The sequence below is a fragment of the Galleria mellonella genome, unplaced genomic scaffold (genome assembly GCF_026898425.1).
Source record: "Galleria mellonella isolate WM207_F2 unplaced genomic scaffold, CSIRO_AGI_GalMel_v1 utg63, whole genome shotgun sequence".
NCBI lineage: Eukaryota > Metazoa > Arthropoda > Insecta > Lepidoptera > Pyralidae > Galleria > Galleria mellonella.
The window spans coordinates 9634935-9657576 of NW_026442130.1; the positions used below are offsets into that span (position 1 = coordinate 9634935).

The 22642-nt window shown below is 29.8% G+C and overlaps 1 protein-coding gene across 11 annotated transcripts in view; it reads right to left on the minus strand.

The window, feature by feature from the left end:
• LOC113521965 (potassium/sodium hyperpolarization-activated cyclic nucleotide-gated channel 2) overlaps window positions 1-22642 on the minus strand; it is a 268571-nt gene that overhangs the window by 82237 nt on the left and 163692 nt on the right. The gene's annotated exons all lie outside the window — the stretch shown is intronic.

Consider the following 22642-nt stretch of genomic DNA (forward strand, 5'->3'; position numbering starts at 1 on the left):
AACATAGGCCTCCCTCTATTAGGAGGTTTTGCCAGTAGTTGCTGCGCTTGGCAGGCGGGTTGGCAACCGCAGATAGGTTTTGGTAGTGTTTTACGAGGGATGCTACTGCCCATATCTCGACCAATTAGTTCCTTTAGTCGCCATTTACGAGATCTACGATAAAGGAAGGGGAAGCCCATTCTATGTCGGAACCATACGGCATAGATTATTTCATGTTATATTTTTTTTACATTGAAATATGGGAAATAACGACAACTGTTTCTCGCTTGTCATATCTATGTGGAGCGTCAATCACTCATGTCAGTATAGAGGAATTCTAACTATTTTGGCATTTTTGCTTTATCCAGTTCCTATGATAGAATAAACAAAAAAATGCTAATATTTTTTTAATAAAAGATTGGTTTTTGGTTATTTATTTGTTTATTTATCTATACTTGATTTACATTTATGACATATCGTAACATGATTCACAATAATGCGTTCTGAAGAGCGATTTCTAAGGAAATAGATAATGGACAACACATGACCATAACATTACATACGCTATATTTAGACCTTATCATAATGCAATAGAGTTCGGACTGTTCGATCATATGAAATACAATGTTGAAACTTTCGTCGGAATTGTATATGGTGTAAACGAAAATTTTATTGCCAATAAAAATGAAACATTTTCCTCTTACAAACTTTCTGAGAGCATTTTGTATTTTGCATCCTCAATGTGTTTTAAGTACCTATATAAGTAAACACAATTTCATTTTTGTAACAAATGATACAAAAAATGCATAAATGCATTAGTAATTAAATAACAAAGTAAATATAGTTGGGTGGGAAATAAGTCACCTTGCAGCTAATGGGGTTTTATATATATATATTATATATATATATATATATATATATATATATATATATATATATATATATATATATATATATAATGTAAACTTACGATAAATATGATTCTATTATTTTATACAATATCATATTAATATAATATGATAAATTAATATAATTAATAGAATGTTTGTTACTCTTTCACGCAAAAACTACTGAACGGATATGAAAGTGATTTGGTACATGAGTAGGTGCTACTAGTGTAGCATCTACTCATGTACCAAATCACTATGCTAAGTTAGTACTTAGCACATAGATACTATACTGACTTAGGCGGGCGGAGTCGCGGGATACAGCTAGTAAAAAATATAGCAACCATGGAGAGAGTTTAGTTTTTACATTAATTTAATCATTTATTAACGACTTTACTTTCTTATAAAACCGAAACTTATGTTTGTATAACTTTCCAATGACGCCAGGATACATTTTTTCTACTGAATCTATGATGGATCCATGGCAACATTTTGATTAGTTGGCAAATTTTCAATTTGATTGCATTGAATTTGTTTACATTCCATCTACCATGTTTAAACTAACTACTGGCTTGTGATCATTCGTTTAAATAGGAATATTCAATTGGTAGACTAGTTCCGTGGTGTAATTAGAAATGCAGCAATTTGAAAATTTATATAATTTTGACTCTTATCACATGTGAAGTCTTACAATGTAAATCATTTCAAATGCATATTTATTATTTTCATAAATTCGACTATGATTGTTAGTTTTTTATCATTATATTTATATTATACTGTACGTAATATTTAAATCGAACAATACCGTATTTGTTAAAATTTATTAGGCCATTTAGCTCATACGTTTAGATATAACTTATATACTTTAAACATACATACAAATTTATAAGTACATTATATATTTTTATATCTTTGGTAGTCGGCTAATAAGCTTCCACATACGTATCAGTGACATTAATGTATTTATGTAATTATGTAGTATTTTTTTTATTGATGATAATATAATGATAACTACATTTGTTATATCAGGTTAGGCTGGTGATAGACAGGTGAGGATAAAGTCAATTTCATTAGTCCATAGTGACAAATTAGTTCGACCTACCCTGTAGGTAGTGGGGGAAAAGGGATTGTTAGTAATGGAGACTGAGAATCCCATTGCTAACAATATACCCAACCAGGTCGACCTCCTCGCGGTTCTCCCTGGAAACTATCATGGTTAATTCCTGATGAATTCATCATGATGGGCTAACTGACCTGTTTTCATTCTCATCTATCACCCTTCACTGGTGCTCCGCCAGTGTATCCCGTTAGCGCAGGCGGGGTTACCATACCATTTTCATCCATCAAAAAAAAACCCTGTAGGTAGTACGGTATCGCTAACAATTGGGCTCCTAGTCCCCGCTATTAACAAACCTACTGTATGGCATGTTATTCGTACAAATATATGCTGCATAATTTAATAGCGATCGTATATAGAGCAACGCAATGATTTTTCCCGATTTTAGTATCGATGTCGTGATTCTGTAGTGAAAACATTATTCTTGCCGATAAGGTCAAGGCCACAAAACAAATCGCGGTCGTCATGGAGTTATAATATACGTACTTTATGTAGAAGTGTGCTATATATAATTTACATGCGGTAGATATTATTCACTGTATGGGATATATTACATTATGAAACTTTAATATATTTATTATTTAGAAATATTATATAAAATTGTAAATTCATGAAGCTATTGAAGTCTTACTAATTCTTAGATAGTTTTGGAATTCTTGTGACATATACAGTCACAGTTTGTTTTTCTCCACTATTTAATAGATAATCATACATATGTATTTGACAGTTTAATGAAGCATTAAATTAACATTTTAATAGGTACATGTTATATATTCAATTATTATAATTAAGTAGTTATTGTACTTCCTATACAAAAACTATTGAAAATGTATTTTTTTCGTTGATCTTTCAGGCAGCTGTTTTATATCAAGACACCGTGGCTAATGGCTAGTAGTTGGAATCAATCATTCATCTGCAATATGAATACGTAGAGAATTATTATTCTATTTTCAGTCGTTTATTATGATTCGCCAGTTCTCGCTATTTTTGCTTCAACCTTCATTCGTTCATCAAACGAAAACGTGTTTGATGTCTTGATATACATACGTATTTATAAATGGTTTTTGTTATTTTTTTCCGGAAATTTGTTATTAATATTCTATGTCAATTACAAGTTTTATTTATACTTAGTTACCGCGGTAATAAAATAAAAATTATCTTGTGTGTCAATCTGACATTATAGTTTATCTAACAAAAATTCAAATCCGTGTTTGAATGAATATCAAATATCGTTAAATGACTATCTAGTTTTAGAATTATATAGTAGGATTACATTTGACATCTAACCTTTAACTTTGATTCTGTAATATAATATATGATCATATATATTTATAAACTTTATTTTCTTTTTCCACTTTTCTTTTAAACTTACTCTTTCTAGTTGCTCTGTTTGAGCCATAGATTGTTTTCTTTACTCTTCTAATATAGTTAATTATTTGATATGGTAACAGTTTATGTATCTATTTATTATATGTGTATATATATTTATGTTATATATTTTGTGAATATTTATTATAGTCTAATTATATGTTTATAACGTTTGAATATGTTAAAGAAGCATAAAGTAAACTTTATACTTTCTTAATTCTTGAATGCACCGTCTACTTGTATCAGTTTGCCCAATGGTTGACTGGAAGAGAATAACATGAGGTGTTAAGTTCACCAAACGTATATATTATATTGTATGTCAAAATTTAATTAAAAATAAATAAATTATTAAAAAAAAAGAATAAATATATTGTATACTGTAATATATAGTAATGAACAAATATTAAATTATGAGAAATCGATTTATAGCAAAGTGGAGAGCAGTTTGAATGTACACAGTAAAGATTTTTTCTTATATAATTTACATATACATACATACATACATATCTATCACGCCTGTCTCCCATTAGGGTAGGTATTTTACATATACTTACATATATATTATGGTTTATATTTATAACTGTCAAATATCATGGGTATATTTACGAGATACAATTCATATAATATGTGGAATATTTGACGAATTTGGGATATGTAAACGATTTTATTCCCTTTTCTAGCTTAGTAATTATTTCTTTTTTCAAATTTTTATTGCCTATTTGAGATGTTATATGTGTCCATATATATTAGGTTCTATAATAATATTTCTATTATAATTTACTTATTTATATATATAAAAATTAATGCCACTTTTTGTTGTAATTTTATAACTCAAGAACGGGCTCACCTATCCAAACCAAAAGTTTAGGCTTTGTTGGTATGGTTGTAGGAATATTTAGTAGATGGTTTATGTGAAGTTTGCACAAAATCGGTCGAGCAGTTTTTCATTTATCATATTTTTTGTAACAAATGAATTCAATAAATGGCGGATCATTTTGTTTCACTTTATACGTAGCGAAGCACGTACTGGGCCGCTAGTTATGTATAAATACCTTTTTGTTCATATAGTCAAATTATTAAAACTGTTTACATATATAAATCGTCATTTCACTTCTTTAATTTCATCTTCTTGCTCCCAAAAGATTTCCTTCATGGAATGAATATTACATTGTGTAGAAGGAACAATAAAATTATAAAATACTTTACTAAGCTTAGCAGTAACGAATGCAGATTTGCTTAGAGGTCGATGCTCTAGTTTTTGAGAATATTAATTATTTATTATAGATATATTAATTATATGGATGCTAATCTTTGTAACGGAAGTAACTTCCTGCTGGTGGCTTCGCAGATTGTGAATGACTGTAATTACTCGTATTATACCGTAGGTACATATAATGATTAAGAGTTCGGAACAAGAGCTGAGAGGAAGCTTTGCATAGCCTTGCCCATGCGTATGTCTCGACCGTGGCCTTTCAATGTTTTTATTTATAAAGTCGTGGGAATGACTGAGATCAACACCGAATCAGGCTACGAATCTCTTGTTTCCTTACTAAGAGATTGTTTTTCAGTTTTTTTTTTATTTTATTTTCACTTATTTTTTAATAACATTTTTTTATTTACGTTTGTTGACAAATTTTGATACTTTCGATATAGCGGTTTAAAATACTGTCTCATCTTGCACCCGATTCGACGGTTGTGAGTTTCATGCATTTTAAAAACTTTTGTACTTATATTGAGGAGTATGTATCAGTTTTTGTAATTTCTATGTATATTTTAACAAAAAAAAAAATATTGATGTATGTCTATCAGTTACGTAATACCTATAGTACAGTTCAGCTTACTTTGGGACTAGATGGCGCTGTGTGATAAGTTAAAAAATATTTAATTATAGCTATAATAGATACTTGGCAATTGGTCCTTATCATCATCATTATTATACCAGTCGTTAACTGTCCACTACTGGGGGTTTATTAATTATTATTGGGGGTTTATTAATGGGCAATTATCAAATGTGGATAATTAATGTTTGAGAAACATTATTATTAAATATGTAAATAATATATTAAAGTTATTTTTAAATTCTAGCCTCTTATTTAAAACTAGTTAGCAAAGTAATACTAAGCTTGAGCTGCTCATTTATATAATTTATACCTATTGTTCATTTTATTACTAATAATTAATACCAATGTACCTATATTTAATAATATGCCTTCCTATCCAACTATGAGTACGTTATAGTACAATAATACATAAACAGGTAGTATAGATATTATTTCTATATTATTTGCATTTAAAAGTAATATATTCACAAGTCTATGTCTCTTCAGCAATACCAACATATTAGCATTATGTGGACATTTTCTAATTTAATGTCTACATTATACCTCAAGCTATAAAATAGAACCACATATGTTTCTGTTGTCTTTATCTCTATTACAACATAGTTAGATGTTAAAACAAGATGCTATATTATTTACGAGCATGCAACCACAAGTCTCTACTTCATATGGACTACCAACGATCCCTTTAAATATTTAGCCATATAGGAGAGTATAGAATCAGGTCAGCAGGTGAACAACGGGTACCTATCATTTAGAAGGTAGTATATCACGGAAAGTTTATGACTCGATTGCTATTCGGTGTGGTGCACTCATTAGTTACGTTAAATAATTTATGGGCACACGTTGGACACTCTTACTTGGTTGAGTTACCAACCGTCCGGATTACTCTGGACTTCGGACTTTTTAATTTGTTCTAATGTTTAAATTGATGAAAAACTTTCCTTTTAAATAGTTAGCTATGCAGTAAGTAGAGTATAGAACCAGGCAATCAGTGGAATAACGGCTACCTATCATTTAGAAGGCTGTATATCACGGAAAGTTTATGACTCGATCGCTATTCCCTGTGATCCATATATTAGTTACGTTAAATAATTTATGGTCGTATGTTAAATATTCTTGTTACTTACTTGGGTTACCACTTTGGATTCTTGAAATAGTCCTTATTTTTCTGCATGTTTAATTCTTAGAATGTGCCCTGCGTTTATGGCTGAATGTGGGCTGAATTTGTTATTTAGTTACGTGAGTTATGTTTAGATTTTTTTTTAAATGACTAACATTTTATTAGGTTTTTTTTTTAATTTCGAAATTATTATATATAGACTAAGGATGGTACATGTATTATATCTTACACATAATAACGGATACTAGCTTGAAAATTTCATAAGAACAGAAAATTAGAATTCATAATGATTGAAAAGAAATTGTATGTTGTTTGTATTAATAGCATATTAAAACCTAATGATAGAGGTTTATCAAAACAATATTATTAAGTAAACATATAATTTTAAATAAAGACAGTCATTTAACTCATAAACTGATACATAAATATTATTTATATGACAAGATATCAAAGCATTATCATAATTGTGACTATAAAAGAATACTTATAAACATTAAACAATGTTATAGTTCACATATAAAATTAGACTAAGCTTCAATACAATATGCATGTAGACAACGTTGACTTATTGTGATTAGTCGTGAACTCGTGACGGCGGTGGCGGTCACAGTATACCATTTAAAACTAAATACATGTATAGGGCATTGCCGTGGATATAAGTGACATTACGTAACATAATTTACATTGTACTTTTTACAATACTTTAATCGGTGAAAATCGAATGGTAACCCCGCCCGCGCTATTGGTATACACCGACGAGGCACCAGTGGAAGATGATAGGTGAGAATGAATATAGGTCAGTTGGTCCATCATGATGAATTCGATAAGAATTAACCTTGATGTTTTGGGGGGAAAGGGATTGTTAGTAATAGAAACTGAGGATCCCATTGCTAGCAATATACCCAACCAGGTCGACCTTCTCGCGGTTCTCCCTGGAAACTATCTGGTTAATTTCTGATATCTTCTGATACATTATGATGGGCTAACTGGCCTGTTTTCATTCTCATCTATCACCTTTTACTGGTGTTCCGCCAGTGTATCCCGTTAGCGCAGGCTATCATACCAATTTCACCCATCAAAAAAAAATATATATATAGCAATATTTGTATACTGTATTATATCAGCCGTTTACTGTCCACTGCTGACGATAGACCTCCTCCTTAGGGGGGTTTGCCAGTAATTGCCACGCTTGGTAAGCGGGTTGGGAACCGCAGTTAGGCTTTGGTGATGTTTAAAGAGCGACGCTGCTGCCCATACCTTGACACTTAAGTTCCCTTAGTCGCCTCTTTCGACACCCACGGGAAAGGAAGGACTGGTCCATCCTATGCCGGGACCATACGGCCACTTCCGTGTTGATCGTTTAATCTTACCACACGCACAGTATTTTTTTTCATATTACTTTCATACATATTTATTATTATAGCATATTTTATATAAATCAATATATACATATATGGGGGGGGGGCGGGGGTATGAGATTATTAGTAATGGGGAGAAGTAGCTTCATTGGTGCCCTGTCAGGTCAACCTTTACGTAGTTCCCCCTGGAGACCATCCTGAATAATTCTTTTTGAATTCTTTACGATCAGCTAACTGACCTGCTTTCATCTTTACCTATCTACTTCCTATCAATTCACTTTTGCTCACATTATTTCTTATTATTATTTACTTCTACTAACATCACGATTGGATATTCAACAAGAATATTTATTTTAGATAGCATGCCGTCTGTCTAAAATAAACGGTAAAAACATGATTATACACACACATCAGAGTTTTTGAAAAAGAAATTATTGAATTGGGAATATTGAATATTATAATACCAATTAATATGGAACTACCCTACATAATTTTTTTATTAACTCGTATGGTTAAAAAAAAATGTTTTACAAAAAAAGTCAATTGACTTAGGAAATTTGGATATATGAGCCTATGAGAAAAATCTGTTAAAAATCGGCAAAGTCATGTTAGGAGAAATTTGATTTATTGCGATTTCATGACTAGAAAGAAACGAGCTAACCTCGGCCCGGTAATATATTAATAATTCTTAATAATGATATGTGCGAGATATTTTACCAAATTAGAAAAGAATTGAACCCGGACACCATTACGGCGATGCACGTGTGCCCATTACTCTAAGGGTTAATGAGTTATTAGTTCTTAAAACCTGATATTCATTATAAAATATATATATATATATATATATATATATATATATAAATATTTCAGTTCTTGATTTCTAATACGCTTGGGGAAATGTGGACAGGTCGAGTGTTACATAATGTTCACCACAATGGTAAATGTCGGCAAATGTCTCTGATTACCCCTAATGGGATAGTTAGTGGATCATATCTATTTTTAACTGACTTCAAAAAAGGAGGAGGTTCTATGTTCGACTGTATATGTTTTTTCAATTCTTTCAAAAATTTGTTACAGTATTGTTAGAATCAAGTTTCTTTCTTATATATAATATTCGAACATTGCATATTGTATAATACAAAATATTTCTACTAACAGATACGTTCCTTGTGTGTATTCTTCGGTTTCTTTCATTTCAGTTTCATTATACTCGAGCTCAAAGCGAACAATAGTGAATACGTGGAAATTTACGAAAACGCTTGAATGAAACAAGATATAAGTATGTACAGATAGCATCAAAAGTCGATGAAAATACAAATTTTAAAAACTCGTAAATACCATACGAAGCTTCTCAGTAAAGCGTTGAAAAAGAGCGTATTGGATGGATAAAATAAAGTTAAAATAAGGTTACAAGTAGTTAAATATATACAATTGTATTATTATTGTTTTTACGGCATAGACATTATGAAATTTTAATTCGATCATCGGCAGCTGACCGTACATATAGTATAATTATCATTCCACACAATATGGCGTCACCAGTTCGCTTCTGTACTTCTTTCATGTTTACACGATGTCGATTTAATGTCGAACGCGTTCTAGAATAGCTCCTTATTTTTAAACGTTTAACTGTTCTGCATGTAAATCAAATCTTTCAATAGATACTTAGATAAACCTAAATATTTTTAATAAAAAAAGTCATAGACTGTGGTCTATCTACAGAAGGATTCCAGAGCTACCAAAGTTGTGTAGCCACATTTTTTGAGGCGGTCAATCGTCACGATTTTCTTCAAATTGGTCGAAATGACGAATCGTATCTTATAACTTCGGAACCTTCTAATATAGCGTGAAAAAGCACTTAGTGATTCGGCATAATCCAGCCAACTGTCGAGAGTGGGACATTCTTTTTTTAATTGATCGCATTCATGGACGATAATGTTTCTGTGTTCGCTGAGGATGGTGTACACACATGTCATGTTATTATAAAAAAAAATTACCCCATGAGGCGAGTTATAAAATTGGATAAAACTAGAAAGGTATGTATGGATGTATCCGTAACAATAAAGGTCTTTGGTAATAGATTCTCTATCTACCCTTCAAAAGACTTAGAGTAAAGCAGACAGTAAATAGTTCCAGAAATTCAGCGTAAAATATTATCGTGAGAGTTTTTACGTCTGTATACGGGTTAAATTAAGGCTGGGCCTGACATGGTAATCTTATTCGTCCACATGAACCACTTAATTCAATCTTGAAGAGGGTAAGATGGCTATTCTAATAAATTGACATGACCCGACAACAGTACATGAACTATTGATATATGTTTGGTAATTACTGTTTAGTTTATCGCTGGCTTGGTTTGTGATTGGCAATGAATAATAGTTTAAGGGTAAAGGGGTCGCGATTCGGTACATACTAAAACTGTTTTGGAAGGTTATATTTATTACGTAACTGGACAATATATTATACTAGATTTTTTCCAAGGTTTAGATTGGGTAAAATATTTGTTTCATACTTTCGTGGTAAATCTATTGGATTCATAAAGATGTATATTCGTCTGCATTTCATGTTTTTTTCTTTTTTTTGTAATGTATACGTTGTTAATTCGAAACTGATTTTGATAATTCTTTTTTCAATCGATAGAGTTTACTTTCATGTTGGTCTAATTTTAATTTTTTGATGTTTGGTGCTTTTTTCTTTTGTATGAAAATATCTGTTGCGTAAAAATCTTACACACATACGATTAAAATTAAGATATTTTTAATCTGATGTATCCTCGAAATATCTTGTCGTACATTGGGCTGTTTTGTCATTAATAAATTGAAGTCGTTATTTTTAATGGAGCAAAACGTAATTGTACTATTTATGCTGATGAAAAAACTATGAAATTCAGTTAATTATTCTGCACTTTAACTCATACATATTCAGCGACACTATTAGAACTACTCGGATACCTAAATTAGACATTTGCATATAGATTCGTTTCAAATTCACAGTAATGGATCGATGGAATCTCAATACTGCTGCCGAAATTAACATCATATTACGAGTATTATAGATGTCACAATAGATGTAGATGTTTTTGACAAAAATAATGTGATAACACCAACACATAATGATTATGTAATTAGATACAAATTCAATATACTAGAAAAGAGCTTCAGACTTATAAAACTTTATATTTTAATTACAACTAGATATAGTAAATAAAATCTCGTTTACCCTGATTTATAATTAGCATCAGCATTTGCCGTATGGTCCCGACATAAAATGGACCAAAACCAAATTGCGGTTGAATGAATGAAGAATGAAAATTTATTTCAATAAACCATAACACTTACTAGATTATAAGCAATAACAATAAATAAATAAATAAGATATAGAAAAAAAAGATTACATTTATATATAATATAAAGAGTAGTAGAAATCAGTCAGTGTTATGGTAAAAGGAAGGAAAAAGAATGCCAATTCAGCTTACAGGTTGTCAATCCGCCTGCCAAGCGCGGTAAGTACTGGCAAAACCCGTCTTTATGGGGAAGACCTACGTTCAGTAGTAGATAGTTAACGGCTGTTATGATGATGATGATCAGCATTAAGTTTTCACTTCAATATTTTTATAACCCTAGAGATTGATTTATAACCCTTTAGAAAAATAATAAATTGACACATTTTTTATTATACAAATCGTTGTGATGATCAATTACATCATCAGATTTGATAAATAGAACCCTAACAAATGCAAGTTAATAAACACTGAAAAAAAAAAATAAGAAATGAATAAGAAGGATTTATCTTAGTTAATGACTAAAAGACATTAGATCGATTTGCATCGTTCTAGTCATTGTTTTATTAATATTTTATTAGACGTTAACTGTTCATTGCTGAACACAGCCTCCCCAATAACCCCTTATTGGGGAGGCTGTGTTCAACAGTGAAATTTCTCAATTTTGTTAGTAGTTGTCACGCTTGACAGGCAGGTTCGCAACCGCAGTTTCGCTTTTAGTGATGTTTTAAGAAGGATACTGCTGTCCATATCTCGATGATAAGCTCCCTTAATCGACTCTTACGGCACCCACTGAAGGAAGGAAAGAGCAGTTTATTCTACGCCGGGACCTACTATATTGTTTTTGTGTATATTGTTTTTGTGTATAATAAGTTGAATTTTATTCCCAATGTTTTATTAATGTTAGTTCCTTCTCTCTTCGCTCTTATTAAAAACAGAGTTTTTTACCAACGTTGACTTCTATACTAAAAATGCTTTTAGACCCTCACGTATTATGGTAAATGAAGAAACCGAACACGGGTTAGCAGTTAGAAAACGACTTTCGAAGGTTGTAAATTTAAAATCAAGGAAACCATAAATATCAATTTATCGGACAGGTAACAGATTTTGGTTATCTGTTACGTGCAAATCGAACATTTACGCCGCATATCTACAGATGGTCGATAATACTACCAATCTTGTTGGTTTTGTATCTAATGCCACCGAAATTTTGTTGATGCTTTTGGTAATGTATGAGACGAGTTAAGAAAGACGAATCTGGAGGTGTAAGTATAAAGTGTTAAAAATAAAGTTTTTGGAAGTCGGCTCTCTCTGTCTACTCTGTGCTTGATTCATGTAAATAAATCGTTCAATGTAAATAAACCGTTCAAATGTTTTTTCAATTCAAATCGATCACGTGACTAGTTTGTATAACAGGTTCAAATATTATATTGACATTTCGAACATTAAACAAACAAAACAAAACAGTCGTCTCATCAAACTGAATAATTTACTCCAAAGTTATTCTGTAAATACAACTGAATAACTGTATAAGTACCTATAGCTATCACTAGTTTGCCAATTGCCAATTACGCATTATTGGATAAATAATGTACCCCCCTGGTCAAGCTTGCAGTTATACGGTCGTAAATTCTATTTAGGGGACCCTTTAGTCCGGCATAAGATTCAGTAGTTTATATTGGTCACATAGAGAAATTGCAATTTTTCATTTACACTTGTTTATTTGACCATGTTCAATTGTGTGAACGACTTTGATTGTGTAAAGTAATGATTCGTTCATGTTTTAATCGATCCCATAAGTAAAGGTTATTCATATTTTTCAGACAAAGAACAACATTTTAAATTGAGAAGAACCGGTAAGAAACGATACATTTATATATTCTCATCAGATATTTCTTCTACCTACATGTAGAGGTATACATAAAGTACATATAGTATGTAGACACTTTCATAAATATAGGGGTGAAATGTGGGATGTAGATCCAAACTTACTATTACATACGAGTAGGTGATGCAAGTATGAAGCACAATTTATATTCCAGTCTCACACTGATTCTTACTTTATAGATGTTGTAGGTAGTAAGGCATAGAGAAAATTCATATCGTATACTGCTTAAGTATACAGTTCAATTATTATTGGTGCTTCAAAATTCCATTTATCAGGACATACCATGTATATTAAAACATAATTAAAGTAGAAACATTAATAAATTGTAAAATTAATTTTTACTAAAAGTTATTTTTTCACACTTTTTTTTTTAAATGTACAGTATAAAATGATATGAAAAGTTATTAGTATATCTATTTTGACCAAACTCATATGATAAAGAATTTAAAATTAAATCTATTATTTTTAGTTATTTAAAATGTATTGTTACTGTGTACTTATTTATTTATTACACCAACTATATATTTATATATATATATATAAAACCAGATGTAAGTAATTTTTGGACTGCTGGTAATCTAATTACATGAGCGTATTGGGAGACTGTAAAACTCATTCAGTTGGTGTAATAAATAAATAAGTACACAGTAACAATACATTTTAAATAACTAAAAATAATAGATTTAATTTTAAATTCTTTATCATATGAGTTTGGTCTTTATTAATGCCTCTAATAATTTATATTGAAATGATGTATGGGTTACGTTGTTATCTAGCGAGTAGAGAACTCGGAAACAGTGTATACATATATTAACTTGAATAGACACCTATTATTAGTATACATTTAACATTAAGACATGATTCATGATAAACCTGATAGACCTTTTACTTTGATAGCGTTGAGGTCACGTCGGATTTGAGATTACAGAATGAGAAACATGCTTAAGATAAATACCCATTATATCAGGAAATCCTAATATTATTGTAATATAATTTGCTACATTTTGAAGACAGTTAGGATAAAAAATAATCTAGTTTACCAAATACTATGTTTTTTTTTATGAAACTTAGAATGGCAAACAAGTTGACGGCCCATTTGATGGAAAGTGGTAACCGTCACCTATAGATATGAGCAGTACCATGGACGTAACAGAGTATACTATTTCGCCCATGATACCTCCCATGCGTTGCCATTCCTGATGACTCGGTGTTATTCCTCTGTACCGTGTAAATTCACTGCCATTCACATTCATTCCCATCCTTCAAACCGAAACAAGAGTAAGATTAGTATAGAGATAAATTTTAATCAGGTGATTCATACCTAATATGTAAATTAAATTATAATTGCAAATGGTCACTTAATATAATACAATTAAAATACTATAAAATAAATACTGTAGGTACATATGGTATATTTTTACTCATGACTACGATCCCTGATGGGGCAGTCAGAGGCGTTTGTTGACTGCTGTGATGAAGGTAAAACTCGACACATTATACAACACACATAAAATATAAAATGTCCTTATTCTGAGAAAAATACATATATGATAAATTCTGTACATAATATGTGAAATATAAAATGTAAGCTTATATACTGTTTTACTGCAATTACCTTTATAACTACTGACGTCTATTACTTTACGGTCAAAAAATTTTGTGTGATTTACCGGTTCAGATACCTATTTCTGCCGTAAATTAGCAATGCATGTATTTTAGTTCGAAGGTCGGTGTAATCTCTGACGCAAGAGGCATAACACTTTAATCTTGAGTGACAGGAGGGACAAAGCGTGATGAATACTGTGGACGGTATGGAATAATATTAATTAGAAGATTTTTAAAAGGAAGAGAGTTTTAACTCTCTTATTATTTTATGAGTGCGAACGTATTTACACAAATTATTAAATTTTGTTTTTTTTTTGTTTTTAGCATTTTTTATCCATATTTTTTTGTAGAGTTAAATTTTAATTTATTTAAAGTTTATATGTACACTAAGACATAGCTTCTTATCAGGAGAGTGACATCATTTGCTAATTCTAATTCTTATAAATATGCATTACTTACAGCTGTTAAAAATTAACGTTATTAAATCTGTTCGAAATTTTATTCATCTCCGTGTTATTATAATTTTAATGTAATTAAGATATTTTATCACTTTTATCAGCGTTCACGCGGTCCGGGAAGAGTAAGAAACGTGTTTAGCTTTCGCCCGTGCCCTTGTTATCTAAACTTTTATTTTGTTATTCTGGCGAGAAGTACTTATAATTTCCTAAAATAATAATTATTCTTAGTCGTATCTTATCATCTAGGTTATTTATTACTTTAAGAATTTCATTGGAATGAATAGGTGATTAGGTTTAAACATTCAGACCTGAATATTAAAATTCTTACAGAGTAAAATTATAGAATATTAAGTTTTACCCGCGACTTCGTCCGTGGTACTATTTAGCCGGTTAATAATCACGATTGTTGATGATTGACCCGCAATTGACACATGATGATTAACCGGCATAAATAGTAGCTTTATATACTCTTCTTCATATCCCATACTGACAGTGTATACCACATTTCATAACGATTGGTTGAACTGTAAAGGCGTTAAAAAGCTAAGGCATATTATCCTTTAAGCGCTCTTCGTCAATGTCGAATAAAAAAAATGATAAGCCCCGAACCAAGTTTGCCAGTTTTCGAAACCGCGATATTGGAACGATAGTTGGGCGAGTTTTACCAACAAAGTCATAAATCCGTTGTTTTATGTGCATACGTTGTTTAGTTCGATCACACATTTATGTCTGACCTGGCTCAAAGTTTGGATTTTGTGTGTATTTTATATGCCATAGAGGCATTATTATTTATTGTAAGCACGTTGGTTGGCGTAAATGAGGTCTTGAATTCAATTCTCGGTTTCATCAATGTAGGAATATACTTTCTTAAAATTATCAAGATCAAATGTTTTATATCCAAAATCATTGCAAATAAAGTTATTATTATATTAAAATTATCGTAAGTCTTGTTAGGTTTTGCACTCAGAAGATTGCTGTGTGATTTCTTAAAACGTAGAATAACCAGGGTTGACAATCGGGCAATTCATTGATATAATTGTGTAGCATGTATTTATTTATATCAAAAGGTAAATATTATTACATCATACTTTTACTTTATATAAATCTAGACTAAAATACTGGTTGTTGTACAAGATATCCACCATGACCTCGTTCATTATTGCGTAATTAAGTATTTAAGCTGATTTCTGAGCAGCAAGATCAAGGTTAACTGTGACAATTTGAGTACAAACTCGCTCGCACTGTTTGTACAAATAATTATTGACAGCAAAACGTCAACACTGTCAAACGGAACGAAAGTTAATCAGTTGGATTCGACACGTTTGTCAGAAAGTGGTATAATGAAAATCGATTTTAGGCGACTTACAAGAGGGTTTGAAATCGTCTGTATTTTTTGTGACTATGTTACGCGACTACGTTGACAATTCTTTTGCAATTAATAGGTATGTTCGTCTCATATTCATTTTAATTTTATGATAATAGAAGTTGTTATTATTCTTTACGGAGAAGAACTAAATCACTTGTTGCGATGCAAAGTCATCATCCTAAACATTCTAAATTCAAATATATTTTATCAAATGTTTCTACAAAATGTTCGTTTTCATCGGTATGTGGGTATTCAAGATAGAAAATTGTTTTTTTATTATTGAAAAGATCGGTGCGGTCAGTGTTTCCAAGTGTGTTCATGGAATAGTCGAACTATAATTAATTAAAAAAAACCATTTAAGTTCGTGAAACAGTCCACTGCTAGACTTAGTCTCCCCCATAGTCTGTCATAAGGAACGGTCCTGAGCCAGCTGCATTTACTGACTCCCTCTAACTACAACAAAAAACTACTAATTTAATAAATTAATAATAATAAAGAAATGATATTAAGTCAATATTAAGCGTTATTGTAATAATTGTTGTTTATGCTAATTTTAGAATTCTCTGTTTGATAGGGTTATCAGTTTTGTAGGTGAGAATAATAATATTAGGTATGTCGAGAACGAAATTTAAATGTGTGGTATTTATTTAAAAGGTTTTCATCGAAAAATTTATTCTCGGACCGACCGAGACTTTAAATTGAAATAAATATATATGGTATACTCACGACTACAATTTATAATAGGGTAAGTTAGAGGAAATGTTACCCACTGTTGCATGCATGACCACATCTCTCCAGCATTATAAAATCTAATCATGGTATAGAGAATTCTGTCTATAAATCTCATTATTTCTACTATCTATGTATCTCTAATTATATTAAGATCGTTATAAAGTTTTATCTGTATAATTTTGTGTCGTAAATCCGTGCGACGACTTATTACGTCAATTTAAAATACAAAGTAATGACCCCATCACACGTCTTGGAATTAATTGAGCACGATGTATTATGCAAAGATCATAGGTAGATGTTTTTGCATGTAATTAAAACATTCTATAACTGCAACAAAAAAGGAGCTTGTTTGCTATTGTAAGTCAAAGTAATAAAAAAAAGAATAAGTTTAAAAAAAATATTTGCTCATATTATGTATATATATTATATTTCTTTCATTGAGAAAACTTATCATTGGTTATCTGTTCGTCTGCCCATTATAATTCGTTGGTGCCTAAGCGAAATGAGATAGGAATTTGTGATTCATACCACCAGAGCAAGCAGCAAAAGTTTTAAAAAGTTTTTATGGCGGAAACCATACAAGTGTAAACCATAAACGTGGGATGGATTTTTTTTTATCTCCATACTTGTAGGATATCGTTGAGTCTCTTATTTAGTGAATATTTTAACCGACTTCAAAAAAGGAGGAGATTCTATGTTCAACTGTATATATTTTTTAAAGTATGCCCACCGATTTTTCCGTCAACTGTGGAGCGATTTTAAAACTTTTTTTCTAAAGAGTATGAATATACTCCTGATGTGGTCTCATTGTCAACAAATCAAGATCTAATGATAGAATCTCAGTAAAATCAAGGACATTCCTCAAATGTTATAGGCACGTATAATATATTTTATATACATATATGTTTTAAATTTTTTCTTTATAAAACTCTATCCAAGTTGGTAAGGTAATTTTTGTTTAACGATTTCCGTAAATATCACTTTAAATATATATATTTTTTAAGAATGTAATGTTCACAATTACACAATGAATATTAGTTATGTATAAATTATAACAATGATTCTAAAACTAATCATGAAAACAAAATGAACAGAAAAAAATAATAATAATAATTTATATAAATAAAAAAAACTGTTTGTAAGCACTTCACTAGATAACAGCTGGTTTAAAAAAATGGAAATTAGAAAGTACATCTGTCGGGTCAGTTAGATCAAAATGCAAAATGCAAATGTTGCTTTTATTAATTTTAAAAATTTTTTTAATTAATAAGATTTTTTTAAACTGACATGCGACAGATATAAACTCTCTGTATATGAGTTTTACTCGTATTTTATGAGCCATTACACTACGATTTAATAATGTAAACGAAAAACACAATACTATGCGATATTTTACAGTTGTTACAGAAATCGCTCGTACGATTGATTTATAGTACGTATAGTATGGCTCTATTGTATATTTATTATTTATTATATTTTATTAACTGCAAGTAATGTTGCTGTATTATACGTAGATACACTCGTGTTCTATGTATTTCACTTTTGTTGTGTAAAGATTATTTCTTATTCTTGTTATTTATTCAGTTTTCATAAGGAAATTGATGATAGAAAAATTTCATTCTAAGTTTTTGCTGATCTCACTTCTCACTAATATTATTCATTAAAAAGTTTGTAAAGTTGTTTGGATGTTTAGAAATTTGTTATTTCATTTAATTTTCCGATTTTAATAAAATTTATTTTACAGATTGATCATATGATGGTTTAATACATATATTACTTTTTATCCTATATATATTCCTATATTCATGATAACTACAGGATATAGTCATTATTATTAATGTGAATATTTGTAAAGGATATTTTGGATGGTTGTCATTAAATCATGTTGAACTGGCTTAATATATTCCATTGAACTTTGAAACATAAACAAACTGTTAACTAATTAGGCATTTTCTTTAACTTGTCAGTTTAAATAAATCTGTAATTTACTGCAATATTTCATATTATTATATTTTGAATATATATAATGCATAACAAATACAGGCACACTATATTTCACATCAAGGATAAACTATAAATAGATAAAGGAATTTACTAAGAAGGCCGTGATTTAATTTTAAAAGCTATAATTTCATTACTGCAGGTACGGAGCTACGTGTTGAAGTATTTTGATTGTAGATTATCACGCACAAGGGCCGAGTTTTGTGGAAAGGTTAAAATAATCAATATTATGCGGGTTAAGTTATGCCTATTAAACTTTTAAACTTTGTAAACTTCATTTATTTTTAACTAATTGTTTTACACAGCTTTGTTTATGTAAATGAATATTGAATCGGTTTATAAAATTTTATCTGTTAAGTTAGGATATAATCTAGATATGTAAGAAATTTCATTCATATCCATTTAGCCGTTTAAGTGTAATTGAGTAATAAACATCGACACATTTTTACAATTTTTTACATTTAGTATATTAGGAGGATGATTAGGATGAATTAGGATTTTTTATTTTTTAATTAAATTTTAATCTTAATGGATAATTATAAAGATATTCACAGTGATATCTGAACCTGCCATCACTTCGACCTTCGACTTTACTGCTTCCAATCTAAGGTCCTATCTATGTGACCTATTTTATCTATCCAATTAGGAATAATATATGTACTATGTATGATAAATAAGTATTTAAGATAAAATTATTAGTGTTACTAATTAGGTATCTGCTTACTTATATCATAAAGTAAGAACAAAGTTCTATGTATTACTTTTATTTCAAATTTCTATAATGTTCCTAGATGATTATTTAGCAATTTGTATGCTTTGATAGTAAATTAAAACGTAATTTTCATAATTCAAACGAAAAAAATAAAAAAATCAACGCTGTTTAAGCAAAAAAACAAAATGGTAAGACAAAATGAATGATAATTCATAGTATAATGTCTGAGATACGGTAAAATAGTTCATATCATAAATTTGTTTTTATTAATAAAAATAAAAAAAAAACGAAAGTTGTGGAATGTAAACTAAATTTAAAGACTTGGCTTAATTGCTATTTACTTTGATTGATTTAATAAATATACCACTCGATGCAGAAGAAAACAGAATTCAGAGATATAAATAAAATAAAATCGGTCAAAGTGGCACTTAATAAGTAAAATTTGTTATTCCAGCGTTGGAACTATATTTGTCACAAAGCATACTTTTAAGAATCATTTGGTGAGAAATCAATATGCGCTACATTTGTAATAGCATGACTAAAGGGCTGGACCGCCATCAGAGCGACTGTCAGTGGTCTCAGTTTTTTTGACGGTATAACAATAATAGACAAATCCATAGAAAAACTTATTCTAAACACTTGTGAGACACATGTGGAACAGTCCTAGTGAATTGTGTTGTTTTTGTCGCAAAATTTTGTTGATTTAAACATTTTGAATTTTGTCGGAAATATTGTGTGAGCATTTTATGCATAAACTAGTTTTTACACGCGTCTTTGTCTGAATGCTGAGATATATTGATTAACCGGAATAAATAGTAGTAAGTTGTTCCCCATCTCAAACACTAGGTAGAGTCGTTAAGATGCCAAAAACTAACAAACAAACTTATAATCACATTTATAATATTAGTTAGGATAGTACGTTTATGTACCTAAAGTATTTTATGACGCAAAGTTATTTAAATACTAGATTTGCTTGTTAGAGTTGCAAATTTCAACAAACAGATATTTTACTAAAGTTAGGAACTTTGTGTTTTAGTAGTTAAGAATTTAAATAAACACTATGAATAGTTTAATAGTATCTGCTTATTTACTAGAAAAACAGATAATAATTTATAATACAAAATGTTAACAAAAATTGTCGACAATGAAGTCAATTATGGAATGCTATTCTGTAAAATAATTTTTGGACTGTAACGTATTGTTACCAAAAACAGAAATCTTTTTTAATTAAATATTTTTTTTTAATTTTTAAGTAATAAGTAGTATTATTTTTGTAAGTAATATTTTTTTTTATTTTTACCGCCGATTCACCCCCGCGCAAGAAACATTTAAAAAAAGTTGAATTTTATAGATAAAATTTTCTTGAATACAAACTTTCAAGGAGTAATACTACATACATAATAGTTTTACTAAGCTTATATTAGTTATTATGTACGTAAATTATAAAGGATAAAAATATTGCTATAATATAAAAATGTAATTTTAGAGATAGAAAATAGCGCTTTGTGAACATTTCTAATGTAAATTTCGACGAAATGTCATATATAATATGTACACCTATTACAATGTATTAGGTTTCGAAGTATTTGGTATTTATACGTAAGATAAAGCTAATTAAAAACCTACAATGTGCATTCAATAGAAGTAAAGCAAGGTTTCCATTAACCAATTAAATGAATCAAGTCATCACTATGTCATTATATAACGTTGTTGAGGGTTTTTTAAATTGACTAATAATAACTACGCATACCTATTGTATACTAAATGTGAATTGTTGAGAAAAACAAATAAAAGGAAATAACAGTGTATAGAAAAAAGAAAACATAATTATTACAGTGTCTATTCCAAGAGTTTGGTTTTGTATTTATTTTGATACTTTCGCTCAATCTATCCTTTTTATAGAAGTGGCAATCAAATGTACCGGTAGATACGCCATCGATAACACATGCATGAGATAGAAAGAGACAATAAGATCCTATTTTTCTTATTTTTGTGCTAACGAAAGCGTATCTAGTAGCAGATATCAATAGATACGTTTATTATTTGTGTTAGAAAGGCGGGAATCGAATTTCATGGCTTGAAATCTCAAGTCCGTACTTTTCCATGACGCTGTCATCACATAAAAGTAATATGTACTTATCATTAACTACTGAATTGAACTAGTTGTAATCTGTGGCTTTGCATGCTTGATGTGTTAATCTAGGATATTATGGTTCATACGTGTAGCAAATTTTATTAAAATTCATTCAGCTGTTTAAGTACAATTAACAAACATTGAAACATATTTATTAAATATCGCCTTTAAATTACCTATTATTGATATATCACTTATAAGTAAAATCATAATATGATTCAGTATATGTGACATATTTCTTATACAAACAAACATATTAGTAATAAATATATTTAATATTGTGTACCTATGATATTATAGTAGAACTGAACTGGTATGGTATTAAATTCATAACATTATTGTAGTCACCAGGATTATTTTATACATAGTAATCAATATCGCCATATTATTTTGTATTTAGTTTCACAGGTAATTTAATATGAAGTATTAATTGTTAAAGTGGATCATTTGTTTGAACACGTGTGAAAAATATTTGTAGGTGTTTAGTATTTGTCATAACACTGTGAGTAATAATGACGAAGTCAGATAAAAATAATTGACTTTTGAAAAGAAATCCAAGAATTAAGGCATTTATTAGGCAACGTATTAGCTTATTATACAGCAAAGCAATGCGGCTAGAATCTTAGAGACACTGTTTGATACATAAATAGAAAACATTTTTTTTATCTTAAACAAATTTTACGTTTCTTTATTTTTATTGATCTTTTTTGTACTTTTAATATAGTACCAGTATGGTTAAGGTAAAAAGGGTTTGTGTTATTGTTACCTATTTGTAGTGCACGCTATTGTTTTTAGA